This window comes from Leptinotarsa decemlineata, unplaced genomic scaffold (genome assembly GCF_025532065.1).
Source record: "Leptinotarsa decemlineata unplaced genomic scaffold, Ldec_3_MD MMD2_tig00026345_RagTag_RagTag, whole genome shotgun sequence".
Taxonomy (NCBI): domain Eukaryota; kingdom Metazoa; phylum Arthropoda; class Insecta; order Coleoptera; family Chrysomelidae; genus Leptinotarsa; species Leptinotarsa decemlineata.
Window position 1 is genome coordinate 3,280,774 of NW_027412696.1, and position 17,535 is coordinate 3,298,308.

The 17,535-nt window shown below is 34.4% G+C and overlaps 1 protein-coding gene across 1 annotated transcript in view; it reads left to right on the forward strand.

Moving 5' to 3' along the window:
• Nucleotides 1-13,707, forward strand: part of LOC111505991 (CUGBP Elav-like family member 1) — a 901,046-nt gene extending 887,339 nt beyond the window's left edge. The window contains exon 9 of the transcript XR_012467628.1: nt 13,456-13,707. The gene's annotated coding sequence lies outside the window, so the exon portion shown is untranslated. The remainder of the gene's footprint in view (nt 1-13,455) is intronic.
• Nucleotides 13,708-17,535: the final 3,828 nt, after the last annotated feature.

Genomic DNA, 17,535 nt, shown 5'->3' on the forward strand with positions numbered 1-17,535 from the left:
TCGAATGTCAGTGTGATACTTACCACTTTTTTAGTTAATGTAGCATTTTACCGCAGCTCTGTTTTAGTGCTATAGTGCTGTAAATCACATTATGTACTACCACCTAGTGTCTACCAGTACGACTGTGTTATATTTTTTTCTATCGAACGCGATTCAGGCGAGTGACGTCGCGTCTTGGCTTCTGTTTGTGTCTACTAATGTTGTGTCTTCATCTACAGTAAGTGGCTATCATTCACTAACAACTTTTGCAAGCGAAACTATCTATAATTGGAAACATTGTTCTGAGGTATTTTAGACCTATGACTGTTAATAATAGCATTATTTGTTCAGATCAACTGAATCTGGAAGTCATTCTGATGCAGTGTGTTCTGTACCTGTTATAACCGCTCGTTTTTGAAGATTGTTGAATTTTTATCTTTTTCCCTTATAGACCACAAAGAAAGTATCCGTGGGTGTTGAAAATTATGAGAAACACACTGCATTATAGAAATAATTCGAATTTTTCTCGTTTTGAAAATTGATATTTCCGTTGACGATCTAACTAAAAATATAAATGAATATCATTTGTGGAGCTTTATGAAATCCACTAATTTTTGTATCTCGAATTTATGTAAATGAATATCAATCAGTCCACACTTATCACTTCTAGAACAATTCATTTTTTATGAGGTTAGTTGCAAATTGCTCAGTAGTAATTACGATTCTGCTAATGGATAAAGTATCTGTAATAGCCTAGTAACTAAAAATTTGATCTCAAAATGTGTAAGAAAGAACATGAACGTTATTTATCAACATACTTGAACGTGATTTTTTCAAACATAATTCACAGCACCAGTAACTAATGTATATATCAGTTCTGCCGATACCTATAACTCAAAGAATGATCGTGAAATATTATATAAACTCGCTAATCATCATAAGATGAAATAATAGTATACCGCTTTAAAATAAAATATCTTCATTTCTGAAGGCGCTGAAAAAATCAATTGAAATAGGTATTTGGTGAAAATTGCATTTTCAACTATACAATACATACTTTGCAGTATAATAATTTTTTAAAGATACCTCTACAAAAGAAACGATGTCAATTTTTTTCCATATTTGTTTACAAAAATGAAATGATCAATTCCTGAGGAAATCTTTATCGAAACAAAAGTGATTACTTGAATTTTCATATTGAGTGAATAACAAGGCATCAATTCAAAATTTCGAGCCAGTGGTAACAACAATAACGAATCATCAACAGCCTTGTCGGACTTATCATCTACATTCACATGATAAGTCGCATCACATAATAATTATTCACAATTACTGTTCGCCTCTCAGGAATTTTTGATTGATTATCAAATCAATTTATAAACTTCAATTTGTATTTGGTAGTGTTATAAAATCACAAAAAAAGATGGTTGTACTGAATTCTGATTAATTCTACACCACAAATGATTTAGCACCATATGCTGAGTTATTTTCAATTAGGTTGTATCCATGGACTTATAAAATAACTATGACTTCCTTGATTTGTAAAAATATAAAAAATGTATTTTTTTGTCATTCCATAGTCAAACACTGAAAATATTATTCAAATTTCTTTCTATTTGTTTGTTCGTTTCAAATTTGTTGATAGAAGAGCGTGTTCAAGTAACAATTCATTGTGGGATATTAGTAACCAGTTTATGAAATCGCAACCAGTATTTAAGTGTATAATAGCTTCAATATCGAATACGCCTATTATTATTGCAGAGCAAAACTATCAAATATTTGTGTATCTTCTATATTGAACAAATGTTCGACTCTTCCTGTATGAAACGTTTTCTGTATACTTCAGAATGTACTATGTAGATCAAATGATGCCAGACTGAAAAATACTGATGGTGAAGTAACAAAAAATATTTTAGAACTATCTGGGTTTGTTCCTAGAGAAAAATAATGGACTTTTCCAATTCAGTCATTATTCTGAACTACCAAAGAGCTCGCAGTATGTATTGTATAGTATAGAAAAATAAAAATCACTTCGGCATATAAATAATTGTCCTCGCTTATGGCAATCTCGATATATTTTATTAACAAGTATTTTCTACTTGAAGTTTGTTCCCATAAATAATAATAAATTTGTCAGTTCTGTTGAAGTTTAATTTCTCCAAAGTAATATCAGTATAATTTATTCTCATTCGAAAAACATTTATGGCCCTGTTTATAGATGTGAGTTCGTGACAAAGAATGTCAATAATATAGTTGATGAACTTTGAAATATGTACTGCAATATTCCCCAGAAGAGATGTGTTTCCTTCATACCGCGAACAATGTTTCCCAATTATATCTAATCTAACAAAAAACTATATAGGCCACCCTCTTTCTTTTTTCCTGTCCTTTTACTTTTACCTTCCATTTAAACCGTGCCCTACCTTCACTTAACCCAGATTAGATTGAATCCAGAAAACCGGAAGTATATGTCTCGAGCTTGACTTATCTGTATAGTGTATTCGTATGTTCCTGGTATTCTGAACGTAAACATTTATTCAGCAAATGTTCACTATAGGTTGAAAATATGAATGAATTCATAACGAACTCAGACTGAAAATCATTTGCAATTTGAAAAACATATTACCTTTTTAAAAAAACGTTGAGGGTTACTCCATAGAATCTCTTGGAAAGTGTTGAACAATTTTTGTTAAAAATTAATATCCATGATTGTGTCGTTTCGTGTTATACCGTGTTATACCGTGTTATAATTCCAAATATTGGGTAGCTGCATAGTAATTGTACATAACATTTATAATTTGAATATTTTCTCCATGATAACTCTATACCTATTTGAAATACTTTCGGATAGTTATTGCTTTCTCAAAACAAATTAATAAAAAATCACGACAATTTAGTTAAAAGATTAATATTTTGAAACCGTATCTTCGAAAAATGTTCGTATAATGTATATATTTTCTATGTATGAGTTGCAATAGTTAGTTGGGATTTGTGATTATTTAGAATTTGTAATTTTTTACAACTACTGTGGTAAAATGATAACTTCAACGTATCATCTATGAGAACATTGTTCTTCAGATACTAAAGCATATTCATAATGATTAATTGATATTTTTAGAAGTTCATTTGTTGAATTTGGCCATGAGAGTTGGAGTGATCAACTAAGGAAACATTGATTCACTTTATTAATATAATCAGTTAATTTATGAGGCGTTCTGCAAAATATGCCATTACTAGTAGAAACAAAAACACCATAAAATATATCAGGTTTTCAACAACAAAAACACTAATGATTCTTTTTGTGACAAAACTTTTTGGTATGAACTTTCAAGACCTGTATGATCAAAAATTTCACACTCTGTGAGTCATATAGATCGATTGACTTATTTCTTAGTTTTTGCCTTTTTGTGTCTCAAAGAAAAAAAATATGGAGGGAGTGAGAATTGAAAAAAAATTATACTCGCAAAAGACTGCATAGGGTTGCCTATTTCAAACAACTATGATCGAATCTACCTTTAATGGGCCAGTGCTCATATTTGATAAATTCAAAGAAGTTAAAGTGAAAACTAATTTTTCTATTAATTATTTTTCTTTATTCAACATGATCTGATTTCTGAAGTTTGGTTCTGACGCTGAGAGTTTCGTCAACAAAATAATGCTTTGATGACGACAGCACCCTTGACTCGACATTCCATTTGGATTCCAGGACATCGGCTGTAGATTTACATCTTCACCGGCAGCAGTCATCGGTTTTTACCAAATTCCGCTTTCTACTTCAATGAGTTTGTTGGGGGTTGAAAGGGACTCCATTTCTCTTGGCACAATCATGTCGCTGGAATCGCAAAGGCAGCGTCCCAAAAACTTGGAACACTGTTCCGAATCAGAAGACTGTACACACCTCAGCAACTTTTGATGCTTCTTTGGAGTATTGTTCTCATGTAAGGAGCTCCGCCCCTAAGCATAACCTGAAGTTGCTAGATTCCATTCAGAAAAGAACCATCCGTCTGATTGGAGACACGAACATCACTTATAACCTTGGTGGTCTGGAACATTGAAGAAAAGTTGGAGATTTGTTTCTCTTTTATAGATACTTTCACGGGAGGTGATTCCACCAAGAGCGTTACATATCAGAAATACGCGACGGACTGTAACTGCTCATTTGTGACTGAGGTTCAACTCAGTACACCTCGAAGTCCAGCGATTCAAATCCAACTTAAATCGCAACTTTCGCACAGGCACCGCTCTTAGAGCGTCTTAAGGATTTTTCTGTAGTGCCCAATTCTGTCACTAGCCATCGGACAAGTCAAGTTTTATTAACGCCATAGTAGTTTTAAAAATACCGTTAGTGATCGAATAAATACCAAAAACAAACGAATGTGAACCGGTGAACAGATATTAATTAATGTCAGGGCAAATAATAATAAATCGCATGAAGAGTCGTGTTTTACATTGAAAAAAGACTAACTAAAATAAATAAACTGAAATCCATTATGAAATCAACATTCCAAAAATTAAACATGGTTAAATTTGTTTTCAAACAAGCTCGAGGCATTTATTTCCAAACGCAATATTTTCTATGAATGAATATATATTTTACTAACTCGTAATTATGAATATTAACGTTAAATGCAAAATACTTGTATTTGAATAACCATTTTCATTCTATTTACAATGTTTTATCAGCGCAAAGTATTATATCAAAAGCACTTATGAAATAAAATTACTGTTTGTATTGTCAATACACAACATTGTTGGACCCGTTTCACAAAGGGACGATGATCAGTGGTGACGATGTGTCTTAGTCATTGTTCCAAACTTGTCGTTCGGCTAAAGGCTAATTGCACACACACCGATTGTAGGTTACGGTGGAGGGTTGAATAGACCCACTCACTTTAGACCTACCTTTAGAGCTACACCGATTGTGGACGGCCGATTTTAGACCGGTGATCGACGACGATCACCGGTCGGCGTGTGCGGTGATCAACTACGATCACCAGTCGGTGTGTGTGCCAGGTCCCGTTCCCACATGTGGTTCACTATTGGAATTTGGAAACCGGTATAAAATCAGCCGTCCACAATCGGTGGGTGTGCAATAAGCCTTAGTTATGGTAGTGCGTGCTAACTACGGTGACCGGTAAAAATCCGGTGAGTTTGCAAGCACCCGCTACCAATAAAATATCAACCGATTTTATACTGGCCTTCCAAAATCGATGTGTGTGCAATTAGCCTAATGTAGATCATCGGTTGAAGCCGAAACTACTGATTTATTCACAATATGGCGTATAATAAGTTTCATTTCTGACGCAGTGTTATGAGGTGAGATAATATCTACTCCTAATAACAGCAAAACATAGAAAAGTTGTCTATCTTCTACACATTTTCAGATAAACAAAAACATCCAAGAATATATGAAAAAATTTCCTAGTCTTTGCAAATTTGTATGAACGATAATGAAGGCACTCAAGTTACAACGTATTCAGCCAAGCTGGCGTAGAGATACGCAACATATAGAAACCCATAATCAAGGGGGAAACGGTCAACTCTCGCCAAACGGTCATCTTCCGCTAAACCGGTGAAGCGGACAAAGGAAAGAGGGGATAGATGAAAGCACTCGAATTACCTATAAATAGTCATGTCTCGGAGGAATAGTCCAGTCGATCCAGGCGATAACCATGGGAAGATTGCTATCTTCTCCGGTCAGAAAAGTGAGAATCTCTGAAAGGGAGATCGACTGGAAAGCGCGGGTAAAGTACCTCGGTCTTCTAATAGACCGTAGGTTCACCTGGAACCCGCACATCACAACCGTGAAGGCAAAGATCGAAGGTCGGATAGCTGGTCTGTACCCTCTGATCAACAGACGTTCTAAATTAAGCTTTGAAAACATAATTACGATCTACAAAACGATGTTCAAGCTTGTCATCATGTATGCTTCAGGCGTCTGAGGACAAGCGACTCCGTCAAATATCTCCATTTTGGAGAGATTGCAAAATAAGCTAATAAGGATGATTGTGAATGCTCTTTGGTTCGTACGGAATGAAGCCATCCGCAGAGATTTACAGCTGCTTCCATTCAGCAGTCCATTCAGTAGAGGAATCGGCAAGTCCTTGATTGTGCCGAAAACCATGAAAATCCGTTAGTCAGGGAAGCTACGGATTATACTGTAGACGACTCCTCCCGATATAGAAGACCCAGACACTCTGTCGAATGAGGCCCTCATGTCATCCGTTAGAAGGTGAACAATATCTTCATCCAAACACCCCCAGCCAGCGTGAACCCCTACCTGGCTGGAGTAATATGGCTTGGAATCTTTTAATGTTCAGTTCACTTCAATTGTTCAATTTTTTTGTAATTCTATTTCAGGCTTTCTTTCGGCTTAATATAATTGTTATTTTCAGCAATTCATTTTAATTTTCAATTTTATTTGTTCTTTCAGGGATTTCAAATCATATTATATTATATTAGACAATGGAAGTCCGAACTAATGGAATTCACATTGAATGAAATATTGTCAACCACCTTCAAACATTTACATCAGTATAGTTGAAATAATCTCCTGATTGGTTCGAAAGAGAAAAACCCGATTAAGGCATTAGGATACTTCGGATTGGAGTATATAGAGGCAGAAGCAGTACAATAAATGAAAAACACTTCAAAATTTCAGATAATTTTTTTGGAACCATCAAATAAAATTTCAGTTGGTGGTTCCTATAGTCGTCCTACAAATATTATTATCGAAACGGAAAATCATTTCGTGCGAGAGGCATTTTAAGATAGCTCTAAAGGTATTTCTTTTGGATGTAAGTCAGTTAAAATTAAATAACAAGTAAAAGGGTGTTTTGAATATATTCACGGATACAACAATGATCAGTAATTTTTTTGTAAGATTGGTCCCACTGCTTCGAATATAATTGATTTTTTTTCTCTCAGATGAACCTAGAGCATGCAAATCAATATATGACTCAAAAAAATATTTCTTGTTGCAATATTATTCCAATACCACCCCTAATGTTCCTGTCATTCCGTTAATAATAGATTTACAAAAACAAAAAATGTTTCACTCCAATCCTACTTCTTTGGCTTGGAAACCCCCTTCCTACATAATGAAAACAAGTACAGTACACGCCACGGCAGATAGAGAGCGATCGCGCAGGTATATACTCTCCAAATTAAATTACTATTGAATTACGATAAGCCCCTTGCCGGCCACTGTCATACCTAAAATTAGTTTTTATCAGGGTTGCAAATGGAACATTGTAATTTTTTTCATATTTTATTCAGTATCATAGGTTATATGATGATACACTTATCCAAAAATATAAACTTCAGTCACTATCTGAATACAAATTTTCTTCATCTTCACTGCTGCTTGTACTTGTGGTGCTATCGTCATTCAAATTTATAATCACCGAATTTACCTCTGTTTGAACGTCTGTGAATGTTTCATTTTACCAATATTTCCGCTCCATATCTACTACATGTCGCTTTTGCCACTCCTGGGAAGTGACTGGATCAAACTCATGCTCCACCAGTTTCCTCACATCTTCCGACTTGAAAGTAACATTCTTTTGAGACACTTTGTTTTTGACAAATGAGTTCAATGGGATTCAAATCCGGATGGTAGGGTGGAAGTCGCAAAACGTTATATCCCTGTTCAAGCAGAACCTCAATCAATTTGTATAATTCGGATTTGAGCAAGTAAGGGGTGAACAATGCTTTTTTCGTGCAGGCTCTTTACCATGTCAGCCTTCCTAGAATTTGTTGTGGGGGCTGGATTAATTTGTAGGTAACCATTTAAAATATTCATAACAGAATTCATTTCTGAATGATAATGCCCTGATGTTGTGCCTGATTTGAATATAAGCCGACAACTAGGAATAAAGCTCATGTCACCTCCTGTATGGACAATAGTGAGTTGGTAGGTAGGACAGGAAAGATATCCTATAATCACACAAAAGTAACACATAATGGTATCCATAATAACAAAACGATTTTTACACTAATAACTATCATGGATAATGATACCCCATAGTTAATATTGACTAATGAATGGAACACATGGTTTCGTCAGGTAGCCTGCAAGTGACCCGACTTAATTCCTTTAGACTACATCTAGGTCCTCGAGAGTTGTCGGGAAAGTTGTTATGAAATATTAAAGCAACGTTAAACTGTATTGTTATTTACTTACTGAATATACAGGATAAATATCCAGGAAGTGCATCGATCGATTGTGGGAAAACTATAATTAGGAAAAATCTGAAAATTTGACAATATACTAAAGTCACTTCAGACGGTTTATTAAACTTCAATAATATTCTTCTTTTTTGACTACCCTGTATTGATAACCATCGAAATTTCATATAAATTATTTCAAATTTGGTTCCCCTCTACAAGGAACCCGACCAAAACATAATGATAAAGATTTCCTTATAGGAAAAATTGATAATTATTGTAGGGTCTTACATAAAAACCTAAATTATATGTCAAAAACGGTTAGACTCAGATATAGATATAGATATAGATATAGATATAGGACACTATGCACAATAAGTATATAGATTCTGATGTAGAATCCAAAAATGTAATGATGTATTCCATTAAAAATAACGAAGATGACACCTACTTCCGGTATAACCGAAAGTGGTGCTATCTTGAAAATATTTTAGTCGAGTTGTTCCTATCGACTTTAGTATATTGTCAAATTTTCAGATTTTTCCTAATTATACTTTTCCCGCAATCAATCGATGCAGTTCCTGGAAACTCAGTCTGTATTGTTCAAGATCGTATTGACAACGAAAATGAATTGAAAATACCACATGCAGCTAGTTTATAGAGAATTTCGGCAGATTGCAGTTACTGATCACAGGTTGTACTCGGAACAATATCCCGCACGATGATGTCGGGATAGAAACTACTTCAAGCGTCTTGGAGAGCGGAGTTCAGATCCCTCATCAATTCTTCATTTTTTTAGCAATTTTTCCAAAATTCGGAACAATAAAAGTGTTCCGTACTTTGATGACCTGTCCTTCAAGTTTTTTTCCACATCATTTCAAATAATTCGGAACCTATCCTTTACGCAATGCAATGATTAGTCGCGATCCTTTGTTTGCAGGCATGTTAGGCTTACACATTCTCGAACCATCAGTCCACTCTTTCGTAACTGTGTCGTGAGTGTCATACCGAGTTTCGTCCAAATAGAAAATTTGTCGTTGCTCTTGTCTATATTCAGTTATTTGTTCTAAGTATCTGTTACGCAATTCCACTATTTTTCTGCTTCGCATAACTGATTGACGTTTGTTTATTCTTTCAAATCCTAGTTTCTTTATCCAATTCTGAAGAGTTTTGTCACAGCAGCTCACGTTATGACCGGAAGTATTCAGTATTATTATTTCAGTTGTATGACTCTCATTGCTTTTGTAACAGTCGTACCTATATTGTTTTTTTTCGATAATTTCATTAGATGAACATCTTAAGGTTTTGGTAATCCTGTATCACATCGCCTCTTGCATTTATAAGGTTTGGTTTTTACTATTTTTCGTATAGTTGAGAAAGGAATTTCGGTAAAATCTGATGTTGCTTGTAATAGTTTGTTTTCTTCGAAACCAAACTTGAGATGTAGATTCTTATATAGAATGAAACATACTCTGTGTGTTTCAATATTCAAATGCATCCGAATCTCATTCACTGGTATCTCTTTTTTGCATTATTCACCATCGCTATAGGAAACACTACACCGGAAAAAGTCTGCGTTGTTATCACACTTGTTATTAGGTTAGGTTACGTCTAAAGTGAGTGGGTCTATTCGACCCTCCACCGCAACCCGCAAGGGTTTATTGTGGCTCACATATATTCACACTGGGCCAAATGAACCCAGCTTCTTAACGAAGCCGATTAGTTTTTATGGTGAGTGTTCTTTCAGGTCAGATGGTAAGAGTACGGATCTGCCGAACTCTAAGAACCCGATTCGGTCCCCAGCGGGGCAGGCACAAAGTATATGCTCTGCTGTTTCATCATTTTTTACAATACAATACAATATTTTTCCTGAGATTTTTTCACAAGCATGGAAATCGCCATATACACAGTAAAAATTGTAGTTGAAAAATATAAAGTGATAAAATATGGAACATACATAAAAAAAAATTGAATCGATGGTAGACGTAGGAGATAATTATATTAAACAATTTTTAAAAAAACATAGAATAAACAGTAGAATTGTAAACAAGCAAACAATCGTGATGTCAAACAGCCAGATCAGTTTGAAAATATTCATCAAGTGAATAAAAGGCATTTTTGTAGAGAATATTTTTAACGCTATTTTTGAAATTGATGGGATTTGAAACTTTCTCAATGAATGTTGGAAGTTTATTAAATTACATACAGATGTTAATTTGTATACAGGAACTATCAGATTATAATTTTGCCTGAGAGTATAACCAGCAGCTATGCGGATAGTATCCCACTACTGAAACTCATGGTAATGATTCTTAATGTGACACAATTTAAAATATACATGGATATCACAGATATCACGGATATTTCCGAACAGAGGCGACACACACTCTCTTCCAACAGTCCAAGTCTCTGCATATGATGATTCAAATGGCAGTGACCTGTACGAAGGCCTGTTAGATATCGTAGTTCATAACAAACAACTGTTTGTTATCAAGCTTCGAAGGGTGAATAAACGCCTTGGAGTGAGCCAATCCTGGAAGATTCTGCCAGAAGTCCATAAATCTTCTTGTCATCCAGGTGTTCAATGTTTGTTTGGCAAAGCCTAAGGCCATGCCAATGACAGGTTCTGGTTCGATGAAGCTGCTTGCAGCACCCTCCTTTGCAAGGGAGTCAGCAGCTTCATTGCTTTTCAGGCCAGTATGGCCAAGAATCTAGACCAGAGACAATCTGTTAAGTCTTTCTAACGAGAAGAGTCGTTTTTGGCAATCTGCTACCAATTTAGACTTTGCTCGGTAGGAGCCAAGAGCTTCCAACGCGGCTTGACTGTCCGAGAATATTTTTATTGACTTGTGTGTGAGGTTGGATTTATCCAATTTCTCCGCACACAATCCAATAGCGTAAATTTCCGCTTGAAATACAGTCGCATAATTTCCTAGGCAGATAGATATCTCCGACCTGGGTCTGCGACTAAAAACACCTGCACCAGAACCGGAAGGTGTTTTTGATCCATCTGTGAACCAACAGCTATCACTCGTTATTACTATAAGTACTTGTCCAAAGACCCCACATTTTAAACAGATAACAAAAATGTTTAGTAATCATAACTTCACCAATATCGAATTTCAACACTCAAATCACGATCAGTTCCTGAAATAAACTCGACGGCGATAAGCAAAGGCAGCATTCCCCGATTTCTATTCGTCATCGTAACATGACTTCAAATTTTTTTTATGACTCTTTGGCCAATCATAAAACTCGGTTAGTAAAAATTATCCATTACGAACCGCTAAATCTACAGTCCACGTGGACTAGTGTGCTGCCGGTTCATTTCTATGTATTGTTTTTGGCCTTTGAGAGTGCCGACAACTTTAAGAGTGCACAATATCGTGTACTTCGACTATACTTGTATATATCAAATAAAATGGTGGTTAGGTGAAAATTCAGTTGAATGTCCGAAATTATATACAGAAGTCATAAACAGTGCTAAAAAAATGACGCAGATTCCGTGTGAAAATAGAATAGAATTTGCAGTGTTTCTGGATAAAACTCCACGTGACAGATTCTTGAATTTATTTACTCATGGAATGTGTTTGTTGTTTCATCGGTTAGCGTTTTATCAAAGCTGTTTTCTCTCTTTGAAAAATTATATAGAAATTGTCGAGCCCTCAAACTGCTAAATTCCTATAACGCAGCATATTGGATTTCACAATAGTACAATATATCTGAACGACATACAAATTAACTTTTTGATGAAATGCCTGCTGGTAATTGGAAATGTATGTAGTTGAACACAATGGCATGATTTTCCACTGAACATTGGAAATGTATCAGTTTCAAATATTCACTAAACTGATGGCATGGATTACTCACCGAAAATACCACTGCACGTAATTCATTTTGCAGAATTGGCTCATCATTAGAAGTACATTTCCCAAAAAAATGTATGTAGTTCTACATTATATGAGGGCTAATTAGAATGCAGTTGACTGCAGATTTCAACCAATGTAGATTCCAAAAATTAATTGAGGGATCAAATGATTGTTAAATACCTGCTATTTTCACTTTTGAACGGACCCATATAAAAAATATTCAGTCTTTAATATTGCAGAATAATTTTGAAGCAGAAATAAAATAATTTCTGAATGGTACAAATTATCACCGAGGAAAATTGAGAAATGGTGAGGTGTGAGTTGAGCCCTAGTTAATTGTATTGCCATTTCTAGCCTAAATCCGCCGTGGTATACTTCTAATGGCAAATGTCGTGTCACTGGCCATTTGATAGTTTCCCAAACCTACTCAATGGTTATTACTAGAGTTTTTTCCCAACACCAAACCGTTATTTTGACACCTCATTCAAACTGGTTTGATCTTCCTTGATCTTTCTCTTGAAGATGATCACTTGGTGATCGAAACACGTGTCAAGGTTTCAAAATAACGGTTAGGGATAAAACTCCAGTAATATTCATTACTATATCAAAGGTCCCAAACAGTGCATCATACAAAATATTCAATGGGATTTAAATCCGGTCAATTCAGCGGGGATACCCAACAGCAATGGAAATCGACCATAGATATCTTTAGTGGTACTCGAATGTTACTTTTGATCTAAGTTATCATTCTCAAGTAAAATCCTGAGTGAGCATTGGAGAAGAAACCATCTGTAGTATAGATATATATATATATATATATATATATATATATATATATATATATATATATATATATATATATATATATATATATATATATATGTATATATATATATGTGAATGCGGGACGAAAGAGATTATTTGATTGCTATTGCGGCGAATTCAGCAAAAATGGACTCTAGTCACTATCTTTAAATTCAAATACCACGAATATACAAAACTAGTAGTTCATTATCCTCATAATATTGAAGAGATCTTGGTCCTACTAGAAGAAACACTAAAAAATCATAATCCCTCAAGATCTCATTTTTCATTTGAGGTCTTGATTCTATGTTGTTGACGACATTTAGTGAAAAAAAGTTGAACAAATTCAGAGGTTACTTTATTATCAACTACTGACCATCAGGTACAGAACATACATTCTTATTCACGAATACCAAAACAGAATAAATGAAAACACAAATACATATTTCATAAGTGCTTATTGAAATTACCATATAGGTAAGAAATTCAAAGTTAACCATAATTTCGTACAGCTTTGAATTTCGAACCTACACACATTTAAATATTATTCAACAGAAGAATGATTTTAGAACTTATGTAATTAACTTAAGAAAACCACTACCAATATTTTACTTAACGATATGTTTCATCCTAGGTACGCTTTCCGACAGCTCGCAGTTCTTGCAGGGACACGGTTGTACTAAGTGGTCTGTGGATTGCTGCCATGTTGATACGAGTATTCCTAGCTCCGTTTGGCACCATCTGAGCAGGAGAAAGTCTATGGAAGACACTTGCTCCACTATTCCCACTGTACATATGCTGGGGAGAAACAGAAAATATACATCATCTATTCAAATGGCGACATTGAATTTATATAAAAATATAATAAAATCCTTTCCAAACAATACGTTTGAGTCTTATTTCAATGAGAGAAATGGTACAGATGATGGTATCTAATAGGATACGAGTACATCACCCTATTGTAAAACACTCCACACGTGAAAGCACAGATATTTCACGTTTTGTATCATTGCGGAAGATCAAGAAAATCAATGGAAAATTATGAATTTACTATTTTCAAACAAATATAGAACTTTCCTAAAATACAACTTGCCACATAACCCCAATTTTGTTCAACTACTCAACGAAATGAAAAATGATAACAACACAATATTGAAAACAATAGGAAAAGTTCTATCAATCAATCAGTCAATCAATATATGCTTTATTGCCAGAAGATTAGTATCTTATTGACAAAGACTTGTAAAAAAACTAAAGGCATGTCATAAAATATAAAAAATACAAAATACAATACATGACATAAAACACAAACATCGCAATTTCACAAATAAAACATTAAGAAGGCAGATGGATTTAGGTGAACATTGAAAAATCAAGTAGAATTTACAGGTTATCATGGTAGAATTCATGGATCAAAAAATAAGCTTTTTTGATTAAAATCTTCAACTGCACTTCGGAAGTTTTTGATATCTGTGCTATTTTTTACAATGGTAGGAAGGTGATTATATATTTTAATATTTTCATAAATCAGAGAATGCTGAGTCAAGGTGAATTTTGGAATAGGTAAGTAAAGCATATGTGAATTGAAGGGTTTATATTTTTAGGAGTGATTAATTTTTGGGAAAGAAAGTTTTTGGCTTTCTACTACTTCATCTGATACAAAAAAGGGGATGAAAGAATCTTCCAAAGAAAAGAAGGAAGTAATCAATTTGAAAATAAGTAACTCTATACATGGATGTGTAGATCATGCAAAGAAGTAACTTTCACACACAAACTGAAAGAAAGTCCTCCTGAAACAGCTACTTTCATATTCTCTCATCCTTTTTTTTTGTATCAGATGGAGTAGTAGAAAGCCAAAAACTTTCTTTCCCATAAAGCATATGGTTGTGTCTGGTGTTGTGACAATTTGTTCCGAGAGTGTACATGCTAGTTTTATTTTTATGAATTAGGCATACTGTTTCTATTATGTATAAACAGGTGACAGTTAATATTTTGTGGCTGATGTATAAAGGCTTGCAGTAATCTCTCGGCTTAGACTTCGTAAGGTATCTCAAAGACCTCTTCTGAAGCACAAATATCGTATTCTATAACTGTAAATTATAATGGCCCCATTGATTCGATCAATGCAAAGTAAGCCATTCTAGCTGTAGTGTACCCTAGTTCTTTTGATATCACTCTGATAGCACAACATCCACAAGATACTTTTTTACTCAAATGTGATACATGTTCCTTAAAATTTAATTTATTGTCTATGTGAATGCCTAGGAATTTAGTGTGCTGTTTGTTTTCTATGTAGTGGTTATCCAAATCTAAATCGTCTAGTGTACATTTGAAAGTAACTAGTTTTGTTTTGTTTAGGTTGGAGCACAAGGAGTTCGCGTTACACCAGGCTGGAATTTTTTAAATATCTATTTTTATCATATGTAACAGCTGATTAATTTCTTTATTACTCCATATAATAGTAGCATCGTCGGAAAATACAGTAAATTGTCCTGTGATGTTAATGGTTATTATGTCATTTAAGTATATTAAAAACAAAATTGGTCCTAAAACCGACCCCTGAGGTACTCCAAGTTTTATGTCGCTGAAATCAAACTGTCCACTTGATGTTTTCACCACCTGTCGACTTCCTATACAGTACATTATTATAGTTTCATAATTGTACCGTAAATCAATATTTTTTTCAACAACAATATTTGAAACATCAAGTTCCGCCTACCTATATCAACTTGAAAATTGCTTATATCAAAACTTGTACAGTTCTTTATGTAACGGTCTGAATATGAAAATCGTCCTAAAATATCTAAAAAAATTCAAACGATTTATAGCTACGTAGCTACTTAGATAAATTCAATATCCTGGGATTAAAACAGTCGCCGATCGGATTTTCATTTGATATCCAGATTTTAGGTTGGAATGTTTAGTTTTTGTACCTACACTTTTCAAACCATTTTTGAATATGTACCATTTCACAGCGAATATCAAAAATCGATAATTCAAAACTTATCCCTAAAACGAGTATTATGAATACACTGACTCGTTGATGAAAATGTATAACACGTTTCGCTACACGGTAGCTGGACTGGTACATCAAACTATTCTTCAATGTCTTTTATATAACATTGGGTAATTACAAACCTTAATCAGATGAATGAATAACTCTGGTAAAACAGGTAGATTTTGAAAAAACTTAACAATACAATAATTCTTCTAGGTGATTCATGAATTATGTTTTCCTGAATGTTGATTTCTGATAAAACAGTCAGATTTTGAAAAAACAATTACAGTTTAATATCACTTTTAGATGAAAGATTGAACTACCTGTTTTCCCTAATAGTTAATTCAGTTAAAACAGGTAGATTTTGAAAAACCTATAACAATACAATAATTCTTCTAGGTGTTTCATAAATTATGTTTTCCTGAATATTCATTTTTAGTAAAGCTGTTAGATTTTGAAAAAACAAGTACAATACAATATTACTTCTAGGTAAAAGATAAATTACCTGATTTCCTGAATGGTTACTTCTGGAGATGGATTTAAAAAAAACTATAACAATACAATAATTCTTCTAGGTGATTTATGAACACCTAATCTGTTTTCCTGAATGTTGATTTCTGGTAAAACAAGTAGATTCTGAAAAAAAAACAATAACTTCTAGGTGATTGACAAATCACCTTATTTCCTGGTGAAACAGGTAGATTTTGAAAAATCTATTACAATACAATAATTCTAGGTGAGTCATAAATAATCTGTTTGCCTTAACATTGATTTCTGTTGAAACTGTTAGATTTTAAAAAACAATAACAATACAATATTACTTCTAGGTAATTGATAAATTACCTATTTTCCTGAACGGTTAATTCTGGTGAAACAAGTAAATTAATTACAATACCTTCTGGGTGATTCAAGAATTATCTGTTTTCCTGGATATTAATTTCTGGTAAAAAAGTTAGATTTTGAAAAAACAATAACTGAATTTATTGGAACTATTCGTTCTCCACCCTCAGAGCAAGACGATATTTGTCATGGAGTTTTTAGCTGCTTGTGAGAGGAATATCGTCCGAAAAGAGAAGAAAAAACGGATAAAATATCGAGATTTTCTCTTCGAAATCCGCAGACTCTATCCAGACCACTCTGTCAAGATGGTTGTTCTGATTATTGGAGTCCTTGGTGGAATGATGTCCTCTCTACTCTCGAATCTTACAATCATACCGGCTTGCCGCACTAAGGCAGAAATCTTAGCCACACAGATGCAGAAGGCTGTCATTCTTGGCTCACTGCGCTTGCTCAGGGCACATGATTCTCGGACCCAATGATCACCTAATCCACGGTGTGGGGAGTGGTCGTTGGTTGGTAATGCTGGCGCGCCCTCCCGAATGTATCGGGGCTTCGGGGGATAGGGCCTGACCAGCGCACACTACGGTGAAAAAATAATAATAATAATAAACGTCTGATGTAGTCCTTTTCGACCACCAGAGCAAAACGATATTTGTTGTGGAGTTTTCAGCTCCTGGCGAGACGAATATCGTCAGAAAAGAGGAGGAAAAACGGATAAAATATCGAGATTTTTTCTTCGAACTCCGCAGACTATCCAGATCACTTTGTCAAGATGGTTGTTCTGATTATTGGAGTCCTTGGTGGAATAATGCCCTTTCTACTCTCGAATCTTAAAATCATACCAGCTTGCCGCACTAAGGCAGAAATCTTAGCCGG